The sequence below is a fragment of the Argiope bruennichi genome, chromosome 3, assembly GCF_947563725.1.
Source record: "Argiope bruennichi chromosome 3, qqArgBrue1.1, whole genome shotgun sequence".
Lineage (NCBI taxonomy): Eukaryota > Metazoa > Arthropoda > Arachnida > Araneae > Araneidae > Argiope > Argiope bruennichi.
The window spans coordinates 6,485,066-6,508,946 of record NC_079153.1 but is presented as its reverse complement, the minus strand read 5'-3'; the positions used below and the strand labels follow the sequence as shown (position 1 = coordinate 6,508,946).

Genomic DNA, 23,881 nt, shown 5'->3' with positions numbered 1-23,881 from the left:
AAAATAAACATTTATCTTTCATTTAACATGCATTTTATATTGAAGTAAACATTAAAAAATAATTTAGGCCATAAAATATATCTGTAGCCATTTGGCAACACTATGCAGGAAGGATGCAGTGAGCAACTCTGGCATGTGTTTTATTTACGTTTCATATTCTGTCTTTTTTCGCCCATGCAGTTTTAATTACGAATTTTTTGGGATATAATAAGAAGAAATTTAATTATTTTTTGAAATTCTGTAAGCTAGAATAATGGAAGCCCATAGTTCTGTGTACTTTATTGATAAAGACGGTAAAAAAAAAATTATTGACGAATGAAATATGGAATGCTCTTTCCAGTGGAAGTGATGGCGATTTGGATGGTAGTGATGAAGATCCTATATTTAATCCTAATCTTCTCTTTAATAGAAATCAAGAGGATAGTTCTGACAGTGAAAATGATTCAGAATCTTTTGAAAATGAAGTGAATATTCAAAATGAAAGTTCTACTTCATGTAACAAGGCGTTAGAGAATAAAAGTAACATTGAAAAGAAAAAAAAATTAAACTTGTATGGAAGAAAAAGTTTTTAAATCCTGAATTCATAACTTTCAGTGGAAATACAAAGCTACTTCAAAATATTTTGGATTTGGAAACACCTTATGAGTTTTTTTCGTATTTTTTCCCTCCTGAACTCATAACTTTTATTACCGAACAAACTATTCTATATAGTGTACAACAGACGCTTGGAAAACCGCTCAATATAACATCATCAGATATAATAAAATATTTAGGAATTTATATATTGAGTTCTGTAACAAGCGTTAAAGACATTAGATTGTACTGGAACCCTGTTGTTGGAATTTCTCTCATTAAAAATTCTATGGCAACGAATTTGAAAAAAAATGAGACAATATCTACATTTCAATGACAATAATGCATTTTCAACTGATTTGCATAGTCAGGATAAATTTTTCAAATTGAGACCTTTGATTGATCAACTTCAAAAATCTTTTCTTTCCATTCCTATGGAAGAATTTTTGTGCGTCGATGAACAAATGTGCGCCACTAAATGTAGACATCACTTAAAACAGTATATGCTTGATAAGCCTCATAAATATGGTTACAAATTGTTCATTTTGATTGGAATATCAGGATTTGCATATAATTTCGAGATTTATGGCGGCAAAGGGCATGATGTAGATTGTATACCTCAAGAGCCTGATTTAGGAGCTAGTAGTAATGTTGTTATTAGATCAATTCGTCCAGTTCAAGAAAACGTTAAACACAAACTTTATTTTGACAACTACTAAACATCTATTCCATTGCAAGTATATTTGAAAAAAAAAGGAATACTTTCTCTTGGAACTATTAGAAGAAATAGAATTCCAGACTCCAAACTTCCAAGTGATAAGGAACTGAAACTACAGGTTCGTGGATACACCACTGATTTTGTGACTGAATATGATGGTGTTGAACTTTTAAACGTGGCATGGAAAGATAACAAAAGTGTATTGATGCTCTCCACATTTGCTGGTACTAATCCGGTCAGTGAAGTACAGATATTTGATAGAAAGTAAAAGTGTCATGTGAAAGTAAATTGTCCTTACATCATAACAACTTACAACAAGCCCATGGGAGGTGTGGACTTACTTGATAGTTTGATTGGAAGATATAAAGTCATCATGCGAAGCAAAAAGTGGTATTTTCGGTTGTTTCACAATCTATTAGACCTGGCAATTATCAATGATTGGTTGTTGTATAAGAGAATGCACAAAAAAAATTTCAAAAGCCTGTAAACATTTGAAAAGCCTGTAAAACTTGTTACTTTTAAATTGCAGTAGCACAAACTCTGTGCTTACATGGACAAGCAAAATTACTAAAATGAGGGAGACCATCAGCCACAGAGGAAATAGATGGAAAACAATCAAAAAAATGTTTGCTCAAAAGATCCTCCAAAAGATATCAAATTTGATAGAATTGATCATTAGCCAAAGTACTTTACAAATAAACAACGATGTAAAACGTTGAACTGCAAAGGATTTACAAGAGTACAGTGAACCAAATGCTCAATTCCTCTATGCTTTCACAAAGAGAAAAACTGTTTCAGAGACTATCATTTTAAGTAATTTTTCTTTGTTGACTGCATGGTGTAACCATTTGGCGCATGTTTTATTTTTTTCTTATTATGTTCAACTGCATGTTGTTGCCATTTGGCAACAAATTAATATTTAATTAAAAAATAATGAACATTTAGAGCTAATTTTTTTTAAATATTTTTTCATGCTTTCTCACTATATATAAATACATATATATTTTTTTCAAGGAAAAATAAAAAAAATCATGCAGTGTTTGTAATTTTATTACTTTCCTTTAACCATGTGCTTCTAATTCTCTGCCTGTAGACATCTTAAAATATCTATATATATATCTATATCTATATCTATATCTATATCTATATATATATATATATATATATATATATATATATATATATATATATATATATATATATATATATATATATATATATATATATATATATATATATATATATATATATATATATATATATATATATATATATATTATTATTATTATTATTATTCTATTAAGCTGTGAAATCATCGTTAGAACTATAAAAGGAAATATCATGTAAGCGTATCAGTGTTTGAAGAAGCATTCAGAAAAACGCCAACATACAGTTCAATAAAAAAAAAAAAAAAAAAAACTTGAAACAATCTCTACATTTTCTAAAATTCGCGTTTTTATTTACCTTCCCAGATAGTATTCACTGGCAAATCTTCTTCAAAAAGACCGACTTTAAGCCTAAAACTTTCGAACGTAAACTTTTGTCAGTATTTGCACCCAGATTTCAGTACCACTAAAGTGTGTATGGTAAAAAAAAAAGAAAGGCAAAAAGGTATAGAAACGCGGCAACAACATAACAAAAAAAATAGAAAAAGGAAAGAAATCAAGCTATGCAGAAATCGCTTTTGAAATCTCTATTCTAGAATCGGAAAGAATTCGCAGCAACTGCATTCGCGTTTGGACGTGAATTACTTCCGAACACCGAATCGAGCGGATTCTATTTTTTTTTTTTTTTCTGGCTTTGTGCTATTTCTGATTTTTACGAAACAGTACAAAAAGAGAAGGAATAAGAGCGCACTATTCAACCGATTTCCCATTTTGCTGTTTGCTCTCAAGAATTTTAGAGATATTTTCACCAGAATCTCACTGAAGCGTCCTGAATCAAATGTAAATGTTCCTAAAAATAGAGATGGGAGACATAGAATAAAAAAAAAGAGTAACAATCCAAATATCGGAAAGCGAAATATGTTTAGTAGAGCCATTTTCTTTCGTATTCTCCGTGAGATCTTACAGAATTGGAGAGTTTTACGTCTGTATAGGAGAGCAAGTATTCTTTAAAAAAAATCGAAATAGTGTTTTGATGCCAAACACAAAATGTAGTAGACTACAGATACGTTTCCTGATAGAGTTCTCTAAAATTATTTTCAAACTGCTTTCTCAAATTTTCAACTGCTGTATGTCATTCTATATCTGATAAAATATTTCATTCTGCTATATGCAGATAACTTGAAAAAGTATTTTCGTGTCTGTGGAATCCAACAGATATTCAAAAGAATGCATCTAAAATATTGCAGTTTCATTGGTTCTCAGATGAATAATGTAAAATATATTCTGAAAAATCCCATAAATTTAAATTAATAACATTAAAGAATAAGATGCGGTTTAAATACAGTTCACAATTTTTCCAATTTTTTTTTCAGAAAATCTGAAATTTCTGGTGTACTGTCTTATGTTAAAAAATATTGAAAAACATAAAAAATACGTTCAGTTTAAAATATGACATCTTCCCTCTTTAAAGATTAGTGAATAAAATAATTGAATGGACTTTTGATTCGCTTTTGAAATATTTAAAATGTGCAAATATTTTTTAAACATACTATATTTGGTAGAATTATATGAATATTTGTTAGATAATTGCTATCTTGAATGTCATAGAAAAAAAGTTGCTTATATGATATATTCTTAATAGGACTTGTGCTAAGGAAATCAATATAGTTCGCAAATGGAAGTTGATTTATCTTTAATAGAAGCTTATTAACTTTTTACAAAATAATTTGAAATCTTTTCTTTTACCTCTTAAGCGTACTGCTTACTATTCATAAATGGACATGAATTGATGCACCAGTTTATTTTATGAGCATGCAACATAGTAGCTCAGGATATCTGAGTATTATAGACGTGAAAAGCAAATTACAGAACATCCCTCTAAATGTTCATTCATATCTCTGATTTTAAGTATTGTAGACTTTTTTTAAGCTATAATTCAACACATATAATTGAACTGCTTCCTATATGAATAGAAATTTGAAAGGAAGCATTGTTATGAGAATTAATATATAGAATTATAAGAACAGTTATATAGAATTATAAGAATAATTATATATAGTTACAATAAATATCAATTTAGATAATTGTAAGAATATCATTTCCTTGGATGTCTCTAAGAAGTAATCAGCTTAATTTCGAAAATTTGCATTAGAATCTATTTGCTTAAATGGAACAAAGTTAATTTAAATGAATTGGCATTAAAATTTGAGTACTTATTAATCAACTGTATTAAATAGATTAATAAAATAAATCAACAATAATAAACCATTATTGGAAATATACTATTACAATGTTGTACATATTATTAACAATATCAATGCTAAATACTTAATAAATAATGTTTTGATGCCTGAATTATTTTTATTACGTATATGATTATATACAATAATTATAATTACGGCAGATTGATATTATGAAATTTGAGATTTGTGTCAGAAATTTTATATGTTTAAACAAACTTGAGTAAATTTAAACGAACACAGATGGTCCTTTTCTTGTTAGCAAATATGAAGTTCTTTTGCCATAAATTAATAAGAGATGTAATTTGGCAGAATATTTGAAATATTAAATAGTCATATCCTACAAAGATTTATTACGAAAAAAATTCCTGCTTTTTGGAAATTGTTATATTCTTTAAGTGACATTATATGAGCTGACGAGTGAAAATTTAGCTTTCTATAAGGACATACATATTTAAAAGTACAGAACCCTCCACATTTCAAAGTAGCGAATAATAATAAAATATTATGATAATGGGATTCTTTTTTTTTAATTTCATTTTTTTTGCCGTTGTCGTATTTTTTAAAGATATTTTTATATTTCAACAATGAAGAAAATGATACTTGTTTAGAGGAATGCATGATCGGCAGCATTTTAAATCCAAATAAAAAGCCGCCGATATTTTGAAATTTATAGATGTATCCCTAAATGTATAATTTTAGGAGCAATACTTAATGTAAAGGAAAACTACGTGTAGGAATAAACCGAAATTTTGCATGTCCCTATAAAATACGCTTCTCTAATTTGTGCTAAAATTTAAGGATGTTAAAATTTAAATTTTTTTAAAATCAATTTTGTAATATTTTCATGGAATAAAAATCACTTTTTTATGCTAAATATGATCTCTACTAGCACACCCATATTATATGATATTGTATGTTATTTAACAATATTCGCACTATTGTATAATATTGTTGAATAATATAATATTGCATAATGTTGTACAATATTGTACATATTTTCATTCCTGGCTGTGCTACCAGGAATGAAAATATGTAGAATACCTTATACTATCATAAAAAAAGAGTTTAGGTGAATGATTTTTTACATTTTTAAATTAATGAATTAAATTTCAAAATTTAGTTTTACTTAGAGCTTACTTTTGAAAAATGTTTTTTATGGCTTACTACTTTCAGATTACATGTACGCGTCCTATTCATTTTTCCCCCAGAAAACTTTTTCCTTCCTTAAAAAGTACATTATGCATGTGTAACGTATTCATGTATTCTTTGGAATTGTTTTATGATCAGAAAAAATTGATTTTGAACAATAGTGTATAAAAAAATTATCATTTTTATTCATGTTTTTAGATAATATATTACGTTTTATAATGCCCTGTATAGATCATTCAATTTCTGCAGTAAAGAATTTCATTTAATATAAATAAATAAATAAGTAACTCTTTTTACCCGTTGCCTTTATATCTTGCAGTTTTAAATTGTATATTAAATATCTGTCATATTAAATTCTATAAAAATATCTTGACGGAATTAACGAACAATTAACAGTATAGAAAAAACTATTCATTAATAATTTAAATACACGAAAACTGATGAAAATATAATTGATATATTAAAAAGAAACAGCCCGAAAAAATTGACGAGAAAATTAATCGTCTATAGAAAAACCATAATCATCCCAAGAATTTCTCTGCGGTATAGGGACTGGCGAAAGTAATTGGCGTCTGCGGTCAAAGGTCGCCAAGACAATCAATCCTTCACCGAATGAAGTACGACACGTAATGGCGCAGCTTCAATCTATCAATCGGGAGAAAGACCGCATTATTATTTCCTCGTCCATCACCACAAGCCGGCAGGTCGCCTTTCTTTGGCTCACAAGATATTAGTTTCCGCCGTATATAATGAATTGCCTTTAATAAAATGACAGCAGGGCCCGGTAGAGACGCGCTCCCGAAATCCCATGCAATTGTGATTTTCTTGCCATGGGAATAGAAAGAAGAAATGCAATTCTTCTTCATCTTCTCTCTTTTTCGAAAGCACTCGAATTCCAATTAGAAAATAACGATGATATGTCATTGCATCATTTTCTTTTGCTTTTTTCCCTCTCTATTTCTATGTAATTCGGAAAAGAATGCTGTCTGAATGTGGGAAATTATTGCCAAGTTAGGTGACTCTTTATTTCTATTTACGCAATTTATGTGTTTAATGAACCAAAATCAATATATATCTATTCGAATTTTTTTAAAAAAAATCCATATAAGAATTATATTAATAATCAGAATCCAAATATTTACAAAACGAATGAGCTTTTCATTAAAACATTTTCACTTACCTTTTTTTAAAAAAAAATAGCCTTTATTAATAACCATAATTAATAAAGGTTCTTTTCTAATAACTTACTTTTTAATTTCTCTAATAAATGACACAAACTCATCAAGTGGTAAAGTAAATTATATGAAAAGCATTACAGAATTTAAGGCAGAGTATTAGAGCATATAACTAGTTAATATCGTGTAGCTTAATTTACTTCATGTTATCCCAAAAAAATATTAATGCGAGTGATTTCTAAATATTTAAACATTTAATTTTCATTAAACAGATTTTTTTCACAAAAAAAAGGAATTTAAAATGCCTAATTTGCCATTAAATAATATTAAAACAAAGGAATTCTTCAGTACTCAAATAATTCTAAACTTGAGTAAATCCTTTGTTTAGTTTAATCATTCTTTATAAATTATAATGTATAATTTTTAAGCTGTAATTACCAAGTTTTCCTTGTAATTTAAAATATTAATTATATTTCAACGCTTAACTTAATACAGACAGGACCTAATACAATGAGTGGGATAAAGTGTAGTGGATTTCACTTCACAACTGGTCGTTCATCATGAGACGCATGCCATTTCTAACTTCCATGTGACAGCTACACGTGTAAGCTATCATCCGTATCTATGATAATGCTTGTTGAACCAGGTTAACTCATCCCAAAGTTTAGTCGTGTGGAACGCGCGCTCCGAACTGTAACATATACTTTCCTCGGTGAAAGTTGAAATGTCGTGGGAAAGGATTTTGCGTACTTAAGGTTTTATGGCAATGTTATGCACCATTAGCTTTCATTTCACATTAATCTGTTTACAGCAGATTACTAAAAAAATGTGTCATACGGAAGCTTATTACAAACAAAATGGCACATCCTGAAGTACTGTCTTGTTTACAAAGGTAATTTTATGCATGGAAGAAATTTAGAAAGTTCAGTGTTTATATGATTCCTTATGGACATAATTCATACCGTAATTGATAATTGTATGAATTTAATGATGGAGTTAAAAGAGAAAAGATTAAACAGATAATAAATTATAATAAAGAGACATAAAAATTTAGTGTTTGTAGGACTTGAATAATTTAAATTGATAACAGATTAAAAACTTCATATCCGAATTCTTATCTACCTTTACTAAAGCATAAATATAAAATTTTATAGATTTCCATTTTACAGATGTAGATTTAAGATTGTTCAGTTGCAAATGCTTTTAAAAATGAGAAAATAATATATTTACTTTCAAGAAAGAACCTTCTGCATGTAAAATGAAGAGTAATTAAATAAAACTTTAAATCTAAAAGATTATTTAGTAAGTGAAGTAGGTAAATAATTAAAGTAAAATAACTGAGTAAAAGATTGTCCACTTGTATTAAATTTGAGTTGAATTGAGTTTGAGATAAAAGTTGAGTTCAAATTTGAATGCCTGCAATACGTAATAACTACTTTCCTCAAAAGATTTTGTGTAAAGAACAATTAGTAAATGGCCTAAACAGAACAAGATTATTTTATGTGTTTTGTGACATTTAAGATCTTTAAATCTAATGTATTGTAAAACTTCCACTCAGTATCATTTCTTTAAAGCATTATTATCTTATAAATTATTCTTTTATGTTGAAAACTTTTATTCTAAAATAACTATTTTGTAGAGCACGATTTAAAATGCATTGCTATATTATATTTTAATATTATGGATATCAGTTCAAAGCTATTTTTTTTTAATTCTTACGCAAAATAATTGGTATTAATTAAGTAGGTAATTAGATTCTATTTGGTAAAATGTAGCCAAATGATAGAGAAAGCAAATGCTTACAACTGTAAAAATGAAAAATGAATTTATTTGAAATCTCAATTAGGAATATAAGTTTTTAATTGAGAAACTATTATTAATTAGTAAAATGAAACTAAATATAATTTGCGTAGTATCCATTCTATGAACTTAATTATTACCTCCCTTGTGATTGGAAATGATAGAACTATATAATTATTTGTTTGTTTGTTTTTAATTTTGCAATAAAGGAAATACTTGAAATATATATTACATTTAGTTAGCAAAATTATCTTTAGAGTAGGAACCTGATATCACAGTTTTGTGGAAGAACATAATTCAAATAGTGAAAGTAGAATCAGAAATAACCTATATAATTATTATCACCGCCAAAGAATTCGGTTGAAGCCACTTTCTTGGCCAACTTTTTAAACATTCCGTGACCTCATTCGTGTGTTTCGAGCAGGTGATAAAGATTTCCCAATTCTTTCCGCTACTGATTTGCATTGGAAGCGATTCCTTTTTTTTTTTTTTTTTTCAATTTTTCGCTTTCAACCGAAGTATCAGTCAGATCATTGTAATTACAGTACTTTCGTGCGATCCAGGAGTTCAAATATCCCTTGTCTGACTCAGGAGAAAGTTCGAGAGAAACTTTGGAAATTCGTTATTTGCAGTTTTCACGTTGTTCGAAACTTTTAGCAGCTTCATGAATATTTTATCTTGGGAAATGGGCGTGATTTAAATAGAATATATAATATACGTGATAGATGAAATGTATTTCAATAGGCGTGCATTCGCAATTCTATTTGAAAAATACGTTCTCACCAATATATAAGTGTTATTTGAATAATATGTATTAAATAAATTCAGGAAACGGAACAAGAATTCTCTTTTTACTTTAACAGAATAAAAAATTTTGGAAAAAAGTATGTGCAATGTGTTTAAAAATAAATGAATTGAATAGCTTGACTAAATATTTGTAACGACTGATTTTTTTTTTTCCAGATATATGATGGCTAAAAGCCTCAGTTATTCTAATACGTACTATGTCAGTCTGTCAGTCGATTTTGACAACTATTTTCACAAATGGCAGTTTTATATTTTCATCTCATAATAAATGAAAATATGTGCATGCGTGTTTGAACATTTTGGTTTCTACAGCCTTGGTAATTGCTCTCAGAGCCTCAAAATTTGACAAAAAAAATATAATATAATATAAAAAAGGCTAATTTGACATTTTTTATACTAACTTCCAAAATATTATTGCATAAAATGGAACACTGTATGATTAAATCACTGTATAAAATGTATTATTTTAAGATAAAAAATAAGATATTATCACCAAATATACAAATTTTGTTGCCGCAAAATTTTGAATTTTGACTTGTTAATATTTAGTTAACACTTTTGAAAGGAAGAGAAATGATTGATGTTCATTATCTGGCCAACTTGCATTGAAAATAAGAGATGAGTCTACATTCACTAGAAATACGAGGTGTAGTTTCAAGAAAGTGACCCTTTTCTGAAAGACGCTATAATGTCATGAGAGTTACTTGGCTTTATTAGAAAAGTCTTATACACACAACAAACAGAGAAGAGGAAAGACAACTAAAATCATACAATTATAATGTTTATCACGAATTCGTAAGTAATTAATACTTCTTTGTCGGAATCGTGAATATCGCGTTATTTATAAAAAGATTCATTGAAATTAAACCTGCCCAATTCCTGGCGTATTAATTCAGTTCTAGATCATTTCTATGTATAGAACTTGCATATAAAACTTTAAATGCATAGCGCCTATGTATAAAACCTTGATTATTTTTTCTAGAATCATGATCATCAATTTAGAGTAAAATTGAAAGATCATCCTGATGTGTTCATCGAACAAGTTTCAAATTTTTGAATTCAGCCCGGAGATATTAGGGCAATCCCATTCATGGTTTTGTTTAATTACAAATATTATTTACAATATGCTGAATAAGCTGCAATAATAATAAAGCGTATCAAAAATATTTCCAGTTTTATAATAAATGTCAATGCTATAAAATAGAATGCAAATTGACATACATTTCTTTTTTCTGAAAGACAAAGCCATAACAGTCCATTTAATTGATCTTGTTGTAAGAATATTTTTAATAACGATAATACATGAATTCATTTCTTTTCTTTTTATATAAATATTTATTTTTCTTCCCAGACACATTATTTTTATGACTAAATATATATCCCCTCTGTAATTAATTATAATTAACATATTTCAGATTTTTCGAAATTTGCTGTAGCCACTCGGAAAAATATCTCAATCTGACTTTTGAATCTAAAAGACCATTTGTAAAGATAGAAGATATATAAGAATAAAATGTATGTTTAATCCAATTTAAATACGTTATAAATTAAATTTTGCTGTGGATGATGAATATCAAAAATAATTCAATTATTTCTGCAATAACAATAACTTATTTCAGAAATCAACAGACCTTTAAATATGTTAGCACATTGAGAATGCGGATATGTGAAGCTTAGTTTTATCTATAAATCTCAATTGTTTAAAAAAAAATATATGACAGTTTGATCATCTCACGCCTACAACTCTTTTGGAAGTGGTACAAATAACAAATATGACTTAGTTGTTATTTTTTTGTGTGTGCAGCGCTCAATCGTTGGCACGTGTATCAATTATAGAAGTATGCTAGTTCATTGAATGCTTGAGTAATCATATCAACCGCATTACCGAAGCACGGAACTGATGAGATAATTTAATAGGTGTTTATACGGGTCATTGAACACATGAATAAAGCTCCGAAGTATCAAATTTTGATACATTTTAAGAAAAACAACACGCAAAACCACCGGAGATCAGTCGCTTCTACAAAACAAAATATTTTCTATATATGCATGAAAAGAAACCGAAGTTTTTCAGGTTCTTGTTAATCAAAATAAAACATCTTTTCATCTTTTATTTATCCTATGCTCGTAATTTTTTGTAGTTATTAAGCAGTATTAGAAACATGATTTGACTTTAATCTAGAATTGTTAGTCTGCTTAAAAAATATTTTATTGATGTGAATATCTTTGTTGAGGACAAAATAAGAGTTTCTAGTAAAGTATGTATTAGAGATTCTCAAAATACTGAAAAAAATTATTTTAATCTTCTAAATGTTTTTATTTAAAAATTAAAAAAAAATTATGCAGTTTAAACTAGATGCTTCTCGTCTTTCTTTTGAAGTTTCAACTACATACAATTAATGAGGAATTTTTTTTAGTTACTTGAGAATTTCACATAAAACTAATTTCATATTTTGTTGAAATCTCAGAATTGTTCGAAAAATCTGGTAATTATGAATCATTTTTTTCTTGAGCTATATTTTCATCGGTTTCTTCATTTCCAAAATGATAAAAAATTTACTTTTTTTAATCCAAATATAAATTTCATTCTTTAAGTACGCTTCCTACACATTCAAATATAAATTTCTCTTCTGAAATATAATGTTATATAACTTCACTGTAACAGTGCTTGTAAGAAGCAAAAAAGTACCTGTATTTATGCAATTCAACTTAATTTTGTTTTTCAGAAAATACTTTTTCAAAAAATATTTATTCAGTACCAACATTTATGTTACCCCCCTCCCCTAAAAAAAGAAAGGAAAAAGAAAGAAACATTTTGCGATATTGCTCACTTTACCTAGCATCTAATTTTCTAAAGCATTTTGAGTTGTTTCTGCATTTTTAAATTTCCTTTCATCAACGATTTTTTAATCTGAAATAAATTATGATAATCCTATTAAATGCGTATAAAATTTCTTTTCACATACTTTTACATAACAGCAAACGGTATATTATTTAAAAACACTATGGACTCAATACAGATGCGGTAGAAAACCCGGACAAACAATTTTTGATATATCTTGATTATAAATAAATAAATTAAAAATATAATAAGCCATATTAAGAGCATACTTTTACTAATAAATAAATTCAATATGGCCGCCTTTTGCAGCGATGCACTGGCGCAAACGCTTATTGAAACTTTCAGCAATAGACCACAAGTCTTCTACCTTTAATCTATCTCATTCCCGCCGAAGCTATTGCTTTAGAGAGTCCAAATTTTTATGCCGTTTAGTGCAAGCCCTTGACTCCAAAATGAACCATACACTGTAATCATGGGATTGAGGATCGGCAAATATTGTGCCCATTCTCTAGATGATACCACTTCAGGGAAATGCGACTTGCACTACTCTTCTGTCTTTTTAGCCTTGTGAGCTAGTGCGGAGACTTGTTGAAACTGCCACTTTACATTGTGCATTTTGGCCCACAGAGATACAACATCTTCTGGAATGTCCGGTTGGTAAACATTTTAATTTATTTTAACGTCCTCATGCACAAAAACCAGATATGTCTTGCCGCTCTCGCAAATTTCGCCCTAGACCATGACCGACTTCCGATTTTCGAAATTTTCAACAATTTCTGAAATGCTTAGAGATTTCTACAGACTAGATCATGTAGTTCTGGGAGTTATGAGTTTTTGGATGTAAAAGAGCTTCTCAATAGTGCAAATGAATCTCTCTCAGCGCTGACTTGCAGCCCGTCTCAAAAATTTTCGGCGTCTTTGAAGCCGCGTTTTTTCTTTAGTGAGAAACTAAACTTTTTGGAACTTGTAAGGCTTTAGTCCAAGCTCTGTTTTTGCCATTCATTACATCAGTTCATGAGCGATCTTTCTCATGGAAACCCTCAAATTTCATTGAACTTGTTTTTTGATAATCTAACGGCTATTGAAAGTGTTCAGCATAACTTCTTGTTCACTTATTGGACTTGGACCATCATTGCCAAGCTCTTTGAAATGATAGATTGAATCAGACACTGTTCGTTGAGGCATATTAAGCAAATAAACAACTTCATACTGACGTTTTCCTTGCTTAAACAACTCTAAAATAGCATATCTTTTGCTTGGCATTATAAAAAAGCCAAAGCACAATATTTAAACTAAACGATACATTATAAAATATGTTATAATTGAAGTGGTAGACAAAACGGAATGAAAAAATTAAAAAGAAATTAATCAACTTCAATTATGTGATATAATGACTTTGTCTGAGTTTGAAAAATGCCGCACTCTGAAAAATGTACGTATACTCTCTTTGTCATATTTTATTTCAATGTTTTTGTTAAATATTAAATGGAACGACATTTTTTTTTCCGAAACGTATCTTATGAAACTAACACTAAACTTCTAATTAACATTAAATTCTTATAAAATTTGATATACATTCTTATAAAAATTAACAGAAAGTCTTTAGAAATACCCTCATAATATATTATACCCCTGCTTCACTCTGAAAATTTTTAATTATTCTATTAATGAGGAAGTAAAGGATTGCTTTTAAAATGATATGGAATATTATTCAATTATACAATACAATTCAATTATATTGAATTATTAATGTAACACTAGTAGGGAGAGACTTGGAACCATGTCTATTATCTTCAAATATCCCTAGTTCTTTCTTCAAAATTACAAATGCAATACATGTGTCTTTATAATGATGCGCATAACATAATTAATTAAAAAAAAGATAAGAAGTAGAAAGGAAATAAGTTTGATGAATTTTGATTGCTTAAGGAAAATTAAGAGAGGAAAAACAATGAAAACGAGAATAAAGTATTTAGAATGACTTCAAATTATAAATTTATTTACGTTTAGTATTGGTAATTCTTTTTTTTTTTTTTTTTGCAATTATATAGCAACCCAACAAAATTTCATTTGAACCTTGGAAATATATCGATTCATCAGGTTTTACAAGTTCTTTTTTGTCCTATTCGTATTTTATTAGCCACTCTTTTAAAAGTTTCCATTTAAAATTAATAATCTCATACTTAATTTTAAATTTACTAGAAAATTTCTTACTTCCTTACTATTCAGAATTTTCCTTAAATATATTTTCTCTAAAATGTAATGTTATTTTCATCTTTCATTCTACTGTTCTACAGCCTTCAATTCTACAATTTCACAGTATATACCTAAATTTATCAGTTGATATCCTATAAATATGCATTCTACGCTCTGTGAGCCCTTCAGGTAAATAATTACGTTTTTATTTCACTTTGGAATTGATATTAAACTCTTTTTGATATTAAACATTATCCCATTAATTTTTAAACTTTTAATTCGCATTTATTTTAGTTATTTGACCAATTTTAACATTTGATTTTAAAATAGATTTCGTATTTGCCGACACTGCAGAAAATGTTTCACTTCTATTAAGTGAATTTCTTATAATCTCTGTAATTATATTATTGCAAATGGGATAAACAGGCCAACCAAAACAAGTACAGTGAATTTTTTTAAATAATCATTTATCCCGATATTATATTAAATGCTTATAATAAATGTCTGTTTTTTATTTATTTCTCGAATACAGAATAAATACAAATTGGACATTTATTAGAAGAAATGGACATGTAATCATTTTAACAGTTCTTTAATGTTAAATTTATCTCTTCGATTAACTTTAGCTATATCTGATAATCATTAATTTTATCTGATAAGTAATGATATGCTCTGCTGTGGTATCTGTACTGAATTGATTTTTTTTAAATTTCTAATGTTGGATATAGCTAGTAATTAAACGGAATTTCCAGATACAAATTCTGCGCATATTTGATATTTAAAAGTAGTATAAAATTATGCCAAACAAGCTACAATGTGACTGTTAAGATTTTTTATTTAGAAGAAATAGTTCAGAGGAATGAAGAATTTTTCAAACAGAATTAAATTCAAAATTGAATGAAAGTCTAATGTCTAGTCCCAATTTTTTAACCTAGTAAATTAAAATTGTGTCAGTATATTTTCACTTTCAGGTTTTGCATTTATTGAAATAAACTGTTTTCATTATAATATTTAAATATTTCGATTAAAGTTATGTTTTATGCATTTGATTACCAAATTGATTTTTATTGTAGATTCTCCTTCTTTCAGTATAATCTTCAATTATTCAATTTCCTTGAAATAATAAACAAAATAGCTAATAATTTCAATTTCTTTGAAATGATTTGCTATTTTACCCACCGAACTATTTGCAAGTATAATGGTGCTCAATTATATGTTAAATGCATATTTATTAATATTCTTTACTAATAATACAGAAAAAGGCGCGTGCGTGTTTGGGTGCTAAACAGGTCAGATCGCTTAACTAGAAATTACCGAAGTCGGCAACTATATGCTATGAAGCGATTTTTTTGAAATTTTAACAATAATTTTATTTAATTAAATGTAAGCTAAATGTTAGCATTTCTTCTGTGATAAGCTCTGGAAATATTCCAGCAAAAAAGTATTTTAAAAATGCTTTAAGGCATAAAAAGAATTCCATTTTTAATGATACTATTTTATTGCTGCAAAATTCATTAATATAGACTAAGTCAATTTTTAATATACTTTTAAATATATTTTATAGCAGTGTTTATATCGTTTTGAATAAAACCCAAACCATTATCATTGTTCTATCAGATACTTAATTACGTGATTTTTTCCATTCCTGGAAGATCAATTTAGAATTTTGCTTAGTATCTGTTCACTCTTTCCGTCTTTATTATTAGTAGAACAAGTAGGTAGGTATTATTAGTAGAGTATAATTATTTTTTAAAAATTGTTTATTGTATATGCGATGAAACTTTAATTTCAGAATCAAGCAAAAGTGAAAATATTTTTTAATGTGTCCATTTTTAAAGACTTCTGTGTTTTCTTGCGATATAATTTACAAAGATATAGGCAGAAAATTAATGAGATGCATTGATGAGAATGGCATAAATATTACAAAACAGTATAACAAACTAGTTTATGAGATGTTTGTCATTTGAATTTCAAAAATATTTTATTGAGAAAACTATTACGGGAATGCTATGTAATTGAAACTTTTAGCAACCTATGATTCCGACGAAACAACTGGTCACTAAAGGCGATTTGTTTTATTATTATGAAAAACGACAGATGAAACAGATAAATTCGAAACTTTCACTAAATCAGAGAATTTTTTGTCATTATTATTTATTTATTGTTACTGAGATGCAAAAATGAATAAATAAGAAAAATGAAAATGACAAAAAAAAAAAAAATACTCTTGAATAACTGCTAAAAAAAGTTTTTCAATTTTGCTAAAATTTGAACAGTTGTGGAAGTCACCTTTGACATAAAGGTCTTTATTTAAAATGATCCATTCTTTACAATAAATACATTTTGGCGCAATATTAGAAGACAAAACATTGGAGCAGAAAGCTTATCTATGTCTGTCCCAGTTAAATTGCTGTCACTCGACGAATAATTTTTTTTTTTTTTTTTTTGCATTCCCTGGAAAAATGAAAATGAAATTAAACGTGTTCCCAATAAATAAATTATGCGATAATGCGTGATAAAATATGGAAGGATGACAACAATGTTCCATCATCCATGATACATCCGTTCAACTGTGGCTCTTGTCAGAGAAATAAAAACTTATTGAAGTCATGATCGCATGATGAAATCTAGAGCACACGTTCCATCATAAAGTAGAAAATGCATATTCCTTAATTTCTTTTTAATGAGTTTTCGGTCTCATCATTGCAGCATCTTATTACATATGTTTATTATTTGCATATAAACTTAAAAGGGAATGTTTCGAAATTTGGATTCACATATCCCCCCACCCCTTCCCATTTTAACTGTTGGAATCAGGTAGGAATATGCGGTAGGTATATCGTAGGTAAACTAAGAGGTTATACTGAACTACTGATAATGAGCAACATGTTACAATTTGGGAAAAATAAATTAATAGCAGATTTCTATAAATGCTATGTCCCAAAAACTGTTGAATACAAGAGTTTTAAAAATTATACATTCGATGAACACCAGTTTTTCTGTAGGTTAATTTACTTTCACCTTATAATGTCATAGAGTTGCTTTCCTTTATTTCTAACTATTAAACGTAACTAAGAAAGTACATGCATTTAGTATAAAACAGAAGCATTTCAATGAAAGTATATTTATCCCTCGGCGGTTTTATATAGTCATAAATTCGTATTCATATTCGGATAAAATCGCACCCAGTTTTATCCTTTGAAATAAGTTTAGTCTAAATATAATTATTACATATCACACATTTCACTAATAAAGAATATGATGAATGTAAATGTATTGGCCAGTTGTATATGTAAAAAAAATTTAAATTTACTATTTTACTCACACAGTCTTTATCTTGGTGTGCATTGATAAAAAGGATTTGATTTCGATAAAAGGATAAAAAGGATTTCAATTGTTGACGATCAGCATAGATAATGAAAACATTTTTGTACATAAATATGTCAATAATCTGTTAAAAATTATTTCGTTAAAATTTGTAATTCTCATAATAAAATTATTTTTTGACTAATCATTTTTGAAACTAACTTTTCTTTTCTTTTTTTCATACAACATAGAATAGCACTGATAGAGCAATTTGTTACCTGTATAACTGTTTTAAGTCTTTATACTTATGATTAAGATTTAAATCAATTACACGTGTAACAATCAGTTATACTTTGCAAAAAAATTTTAAAAAATTAACTCCACACAAATTATAACCATTTAATTAATCTTATCTACGAAAAATAGAATTATATTTTCTGCTAGACAATAAAATTAAAATGTTATTTATTATATTGCGAATAAATAATTAAATATTACATTACATAAAAACAAATCGTAACTGCTATTGAAAATTCAGAAATTTTTCCAGATATATGCTTTTAAAATATTTTTTTAAATGTAAATAACTCAACAGCGCTGCAAATAGGTTAAAAATACACAACAAATAATTGATTTATTTCAATTAAAGTTTCGATTTTAATTTAGTGAAGGAAATTTAAATCAATTTATAATTCCGAATGTTGTCAAAAAGTGCGATTTAATCGCTTTCATGATCGAAAATCTCGCAGCTTGCATTTCTCAAATAGGTCATTGGAAGGCCGAAAATATACAAGTAGGGAAGATGCTTTAATTAAATGTAAAACATTGTGACATATCCAGCGAATGAAATACAACTATCTAATAATATCTGATTAGATAGTTCTCCAACTTATTTCATTTTCAAAAGAATACTAATTCGGTCCATCTTCAAAAGTAATTACAGTTATCTTTGAAATAAATGGGAAATATATATGTGTGAGAAAAGTGCAATTCTCTGCTAGCTAATCAACCTTATCTGCTTCCAAATTTCATTTCAGAAATCAAGAAGTATGAATTGCGCCGAATTACATTGATGATAAATCGAGGACTCGACGAAGTTTGTGGCCATTTGGAAATAAACAAACCTGTCAAAGCAGCAGCCTATAATTGCAATCTATCCGAGTGATCAATATGCATAAAGTGGAATACATAACTGTTCTGGAATCCTTGACACCCTTTACATTTTGAGTAAGATTTCCAGAGTTTCTGGACAGGTTGATGGGATTTGATATAATTAGAAGCTTCATATCACTGTTGCCCTAATTATTTCAAATAAAATTGCATCTGATTAGTAACAGCATGATTATTTTCATTTCAACTGTTAAATTTACCAGAAGCTTTGAAAATTGCCAAAAATTCAAAGATAGTTGTGACAGCAAAATTGATAAAAATTAGTAGTAAGTTATATTAATAATCCTAAGAAGGGCATCAAACCACAGATAGTTTAAAATTTTAATATTTTCAAGATTTTGATTTGAAATATCAAAATATGTTTTGAGTGATATTTATATGGGTTTATCAAAAAATATATTTCAGATATATTATATTTATAATATATTTGGGAACGAATTTATAAGAAATATTGAGATTTTTTTTTGCATTGAAATAATGGATTTTAAAATCCAAACAATTTGAAAAAATCTTAGCTATTCAAGTTACCTTTTATTTGAGGGGGGGGATTCCTTTATTGATTGTTTTATATAAAATACTATTTCTAATTCATACCTCTCATGTCAATTTTCTTAATCTGAAATTAATTAATTATGTTTTAATAGTGTGGCATTTAAAAATATTTATTACTGATATTACTATTTATTTTCTGATCTTTTAAAAATATAAAAAAATATTTATACGCTAGTTAAATATTGAAAATATTAATAGATTCTATTGCATTAATTAGAAAGAATTCGTTAGAGGTTTTTCAAGCCATCATTTGTGGTTTTAAAAAAATTACTTCAAAGTGTAAATTTTTTTAAAAAAAGTACTGTACAATTGAATTTAGAATAACACTTTTTTTGGTTTCAGAAAGCAAAATTAATCTTGAATTGAAAAGCTATTATACAAATATATGTACTTGAAATCGATATCCAATATTTTGAATGTCTTTCAATAAAATTCTTAATTCTAATCTCAACACTATTATCTTATAAGTGTTGCTTAGCAATAAAAATGAGACTTTATCAATATGATATATTTTAAACCAGACTACAATTTGCAGCCAACATACATATATTCTTCTTTTCATGTATTTAAAAAAACTTAGAAATCGTTAATAGTTTTAAATTTGCTTAATAGATCACAAAATATCAGAGTGGTTTCCAAATTTATTCATTACCATTTTTTTTAATTAGCATTTTATTCATTTAAAAACATATCGAGTTTTTAATTTCGTAACTTTTTGCTTGAATTTAAATTGAAACACTTTTTAAATAAAAACTTCAGGAATATAAATCGATGTATATATATATTTATTCCTACTTCTGAAATCCTGCAAAAATATCTCATGATATTTTTGCATAATAAGCATTGAAATGCGATTTTTATATTTATACAAGGAAAAATAATTTAGAATTACTAACTTATTCCATAAATGCCCATTAAAAGTATGTTTAAAGTGGAAATTTCATATGAAATTAAAAAAATCTTTATAAAAAAACATCTTAACACCTTTGCGCTTACCAACTTTATGATAAAAATACGGAGCAACAAGTTACATATTTTCATAAAAATAATAATTTGTCTTAAAATAAATCAGATTTACTCACTCAGACCACGAATCACTTTCAGAGCACTTTCTTTTTCACAACACCAGGCCAAATGAACTCTTCTATCAACAGAAAATATCAACAGCACGTCTATCACTCCTGTTGCATAATGAGTATTTTGCACACGAGACATCTAATATAACGCTCAGTGAAGTGTCCCAAAGTATTCACCCATGGTTAATCAAGTTGATCTGAGGCACTGCCGTTAAGCGGTTTTGGATTTCAGGTAATTCAGATCACTTGACAGGAAATAATTACCTATATTGTAGAAGTTATGCTTGTTTAAAGGACTTTCATTAACCAATTGCCCGCATTTTCTGTTAGACGATTAACGGGTGTCTGATTTTACAGTTTAAGTAGTTTCACAACTCAGGAGATGATCAAGTAATGTCAGAGATAGTTGAGTTTTAGTTATAATCATGTGAGAACAGGATATTGTTTTGGTTAGGAAATTTTCGAAGCTCACGTACTCAATAAATAATTGAAGCTGGAAATCGCGTAGGCAAGGAAAAAAGCATAAATGCCAATTTACATCTTCACCTTTTAATCGCTTGTAATTTTTTACCTGCTTTAACCAACCAGTATTGCATTATTATTATGTATGCTTCTTTGAAAGCAGATGCGTTTTTAAAAGGTTGATCTGCTTTTACCAGTACTGCTTTATTATTACGTATGCTTCTTTGACAACAGATGCGTTTTTAAAAATGTGACATAGAACTATGATATCATAGCTGTTATTTTCATGGAAAATAATTTTTTTCGGTGGAAATTAAATAATTTAATTTTTATAATATGTTTAAAAAAATTTAACTCGCGTTTAATAACAGTTTTTATAAAAGTAATTTCTCTTTCTCCCAGTGGGAAAATATCACTTCATTCATTCTTAAGCGGGAAACATTGAAGGATTTGACTCTTGTTCTAAGATAATCCATGATGAAAATGTTTTATGATTTCAGAAATTAGAAAATAGCAGTTTGTGTTTACAAAAATATTGTTTTCATAAAAATTCTATATAAATTAATAGGTTTAATAATTTATTGGTAAATAGTTTATTACTTGGAAATAGCCTATATATATATATATATATATATATATATATATATATATATATATATATATATATATATATATATAATTCTTAACCATTTAAACCGGTTCTCTGTCATATATATATGACAGAGAACCCTCGTGATCGTTTCAAACCGGTTTAAATGGTTAATGTATTTTGTGGTGTGTAATGGTTTTGGTATTGGTTATTTGCAATATTTGGTTTAAATGGTTTTTGTATTTTGTGTTTACAATTATCTCTGAACCTTTGTCTGGATTCTCTTAAAATTTGAAAAGGATCGAACAACTATTTTGCTAGATAGGAAGGCATTTGGACGGGTGCGATATCAAAAGCCAAGTCCTCTTCCAACATATTATTTTATATTTTTATTGGAAAGCCACTAAACTTTTTTTTATTTTGAAGTAAAGTAAAGGATTTTTCTAAAAATGTTACTTTTACTCAATGTTTGGTCGTAAATTTGATAATTTCACTGGTCATTTTATATTAATATTTATCCATCATGTTTGGATATTTTTTGAAAAGATAATGAGGTATTTTCGAAGTTGCATAATTATTTCTCACATTAATTCTGATAATTTTGGAAATGCTACAAATTAACAAAAATGCAAATTGTTTAGTTTAGAATTTAACGGATGTGAAAAGAGTCAATTAAATTTGTCAAATAAAACACCGGTTGTTATTTGGCTGTAAAATTCATTAGTGACAACGAAATTAATGACTATGTGTCTGCTACTAAAGCATTTGAGTTTCATAAAGGCCAAATTTACAATAACATTTTACAATACAGTTTTGCTTTGTATAAAAAAAATAATGATTATAAAATTTTGTATTGATGAGAATGAATAAAAACTAATTTAACTTGACTAAATGCATAATACTGTATTCATAATACCATTTGTAATTATGAAAATTTTTAATATATTCACTGATTTCTGAAATTTATGTTTTGAAGTGTAATTTTAGAATTAAACGTATATGAGAAAGAATATATAATTTTAGAATTCTTAATATCAAAATTAGAGAAATAAAATTATTGAATAAAAAAAGCCATCATCTTACAAGAGAAATACTCATTTTATTCTTTTTTTTAATATTTATGTTTTTATGCGTTTTTATTCTTACATTTTGATTTTTTGTTTATTAAATTTTAACCTTATATAATCTAAAACATCAGGACCAAACAAATAAAATACATATCACCCAAGTGATAAATGCCTGAAAACTGACCTGAAAAATTAATTATTAAAAAAAAGCTTTCTAAAACTTGATATTTTCAAACAAATCCTCCTACACAAATTATAAAGAAAATTAATTTTAAATCATTAATGATTTAAATATTTAAAATGCAAAACGGAAAATCATTGCTTTGTTTAATTCCCCGGAAGAAAATTATAAGTTTGGCTAATACTTTATTATTATTAAAGTATTAGTGAAGTAATCTTAGTATAATAATCAGCGGTATTGTTATTAATCTATTATCAGCACAGAGAATGAAACAGATAAACAATAAATCATTAGTATGCTTCAAATCAGTGGAGACAATATTTAAATTTAATACTTTTTTTTAATTATATCGTAAATCATTCTCTGATGATTTAAGATATCTTAAATTTCGAAAGCTGTAGAATACAAACAAATCGATGATTTGTATTTCAAGATTTTATACTATATAATTCTACAAGCCACCTTTGGCGCCCAGCCGGCTCGCCAATCTTAATGTTCTTTAAAATTTTAATAATTAAATATTTTATGCAATTCCTACTTTAATAGCTTCTTCATCAAAATATTTTCAAATTTTGATAGTCATATAATTTACTCATAATTATAAACGCCTTCAGTCATAACGTAATATGTATCTCTCTAATTTTCTGTTAGTTCTCGTAGAATTTATACTATAAATTAAAGTGAAAAGGATTAATCTGCAATTAATATAATAATATTTTTTACTGAAACAAAGTATTTTTTTGTAATATGATTACAGAAAACAGTCACTCAGCGTTTAAACTTTATGGGCACTAAAGAAAATCTTTCCTAATTTATGTAATATTTCAAGAATTTGTCAACAAAATATTCTCAGATTCATCATGACCAGA

The 23,881-nt window shown here is 27.4% G+C and overlaps 1 protein-coding gene across 1 annotated transcript in view; it reads right to left on the bottom strand.

Moving 5' to 3' along the window:
- The window catches only part of LOC129962514 (flavin-containing monooxygenase 5-like), a 48,677-nt gene extending 27,810 nt beyond the window's left edge, over positions 1-20,867 (bottom strand). The window contains exon 1 of the mRNA XM_056076266.1: positions 20,720-20,867. The gene's annotated coding sequence lies outside the window, so the exon portion shown is untranslated. The remainder of the gene's footprint in view (positions 1-20,719) is intronic.
- Between the last annotated feature and the right edge of the window lie 3,014 nt (positions 20,868-23,881).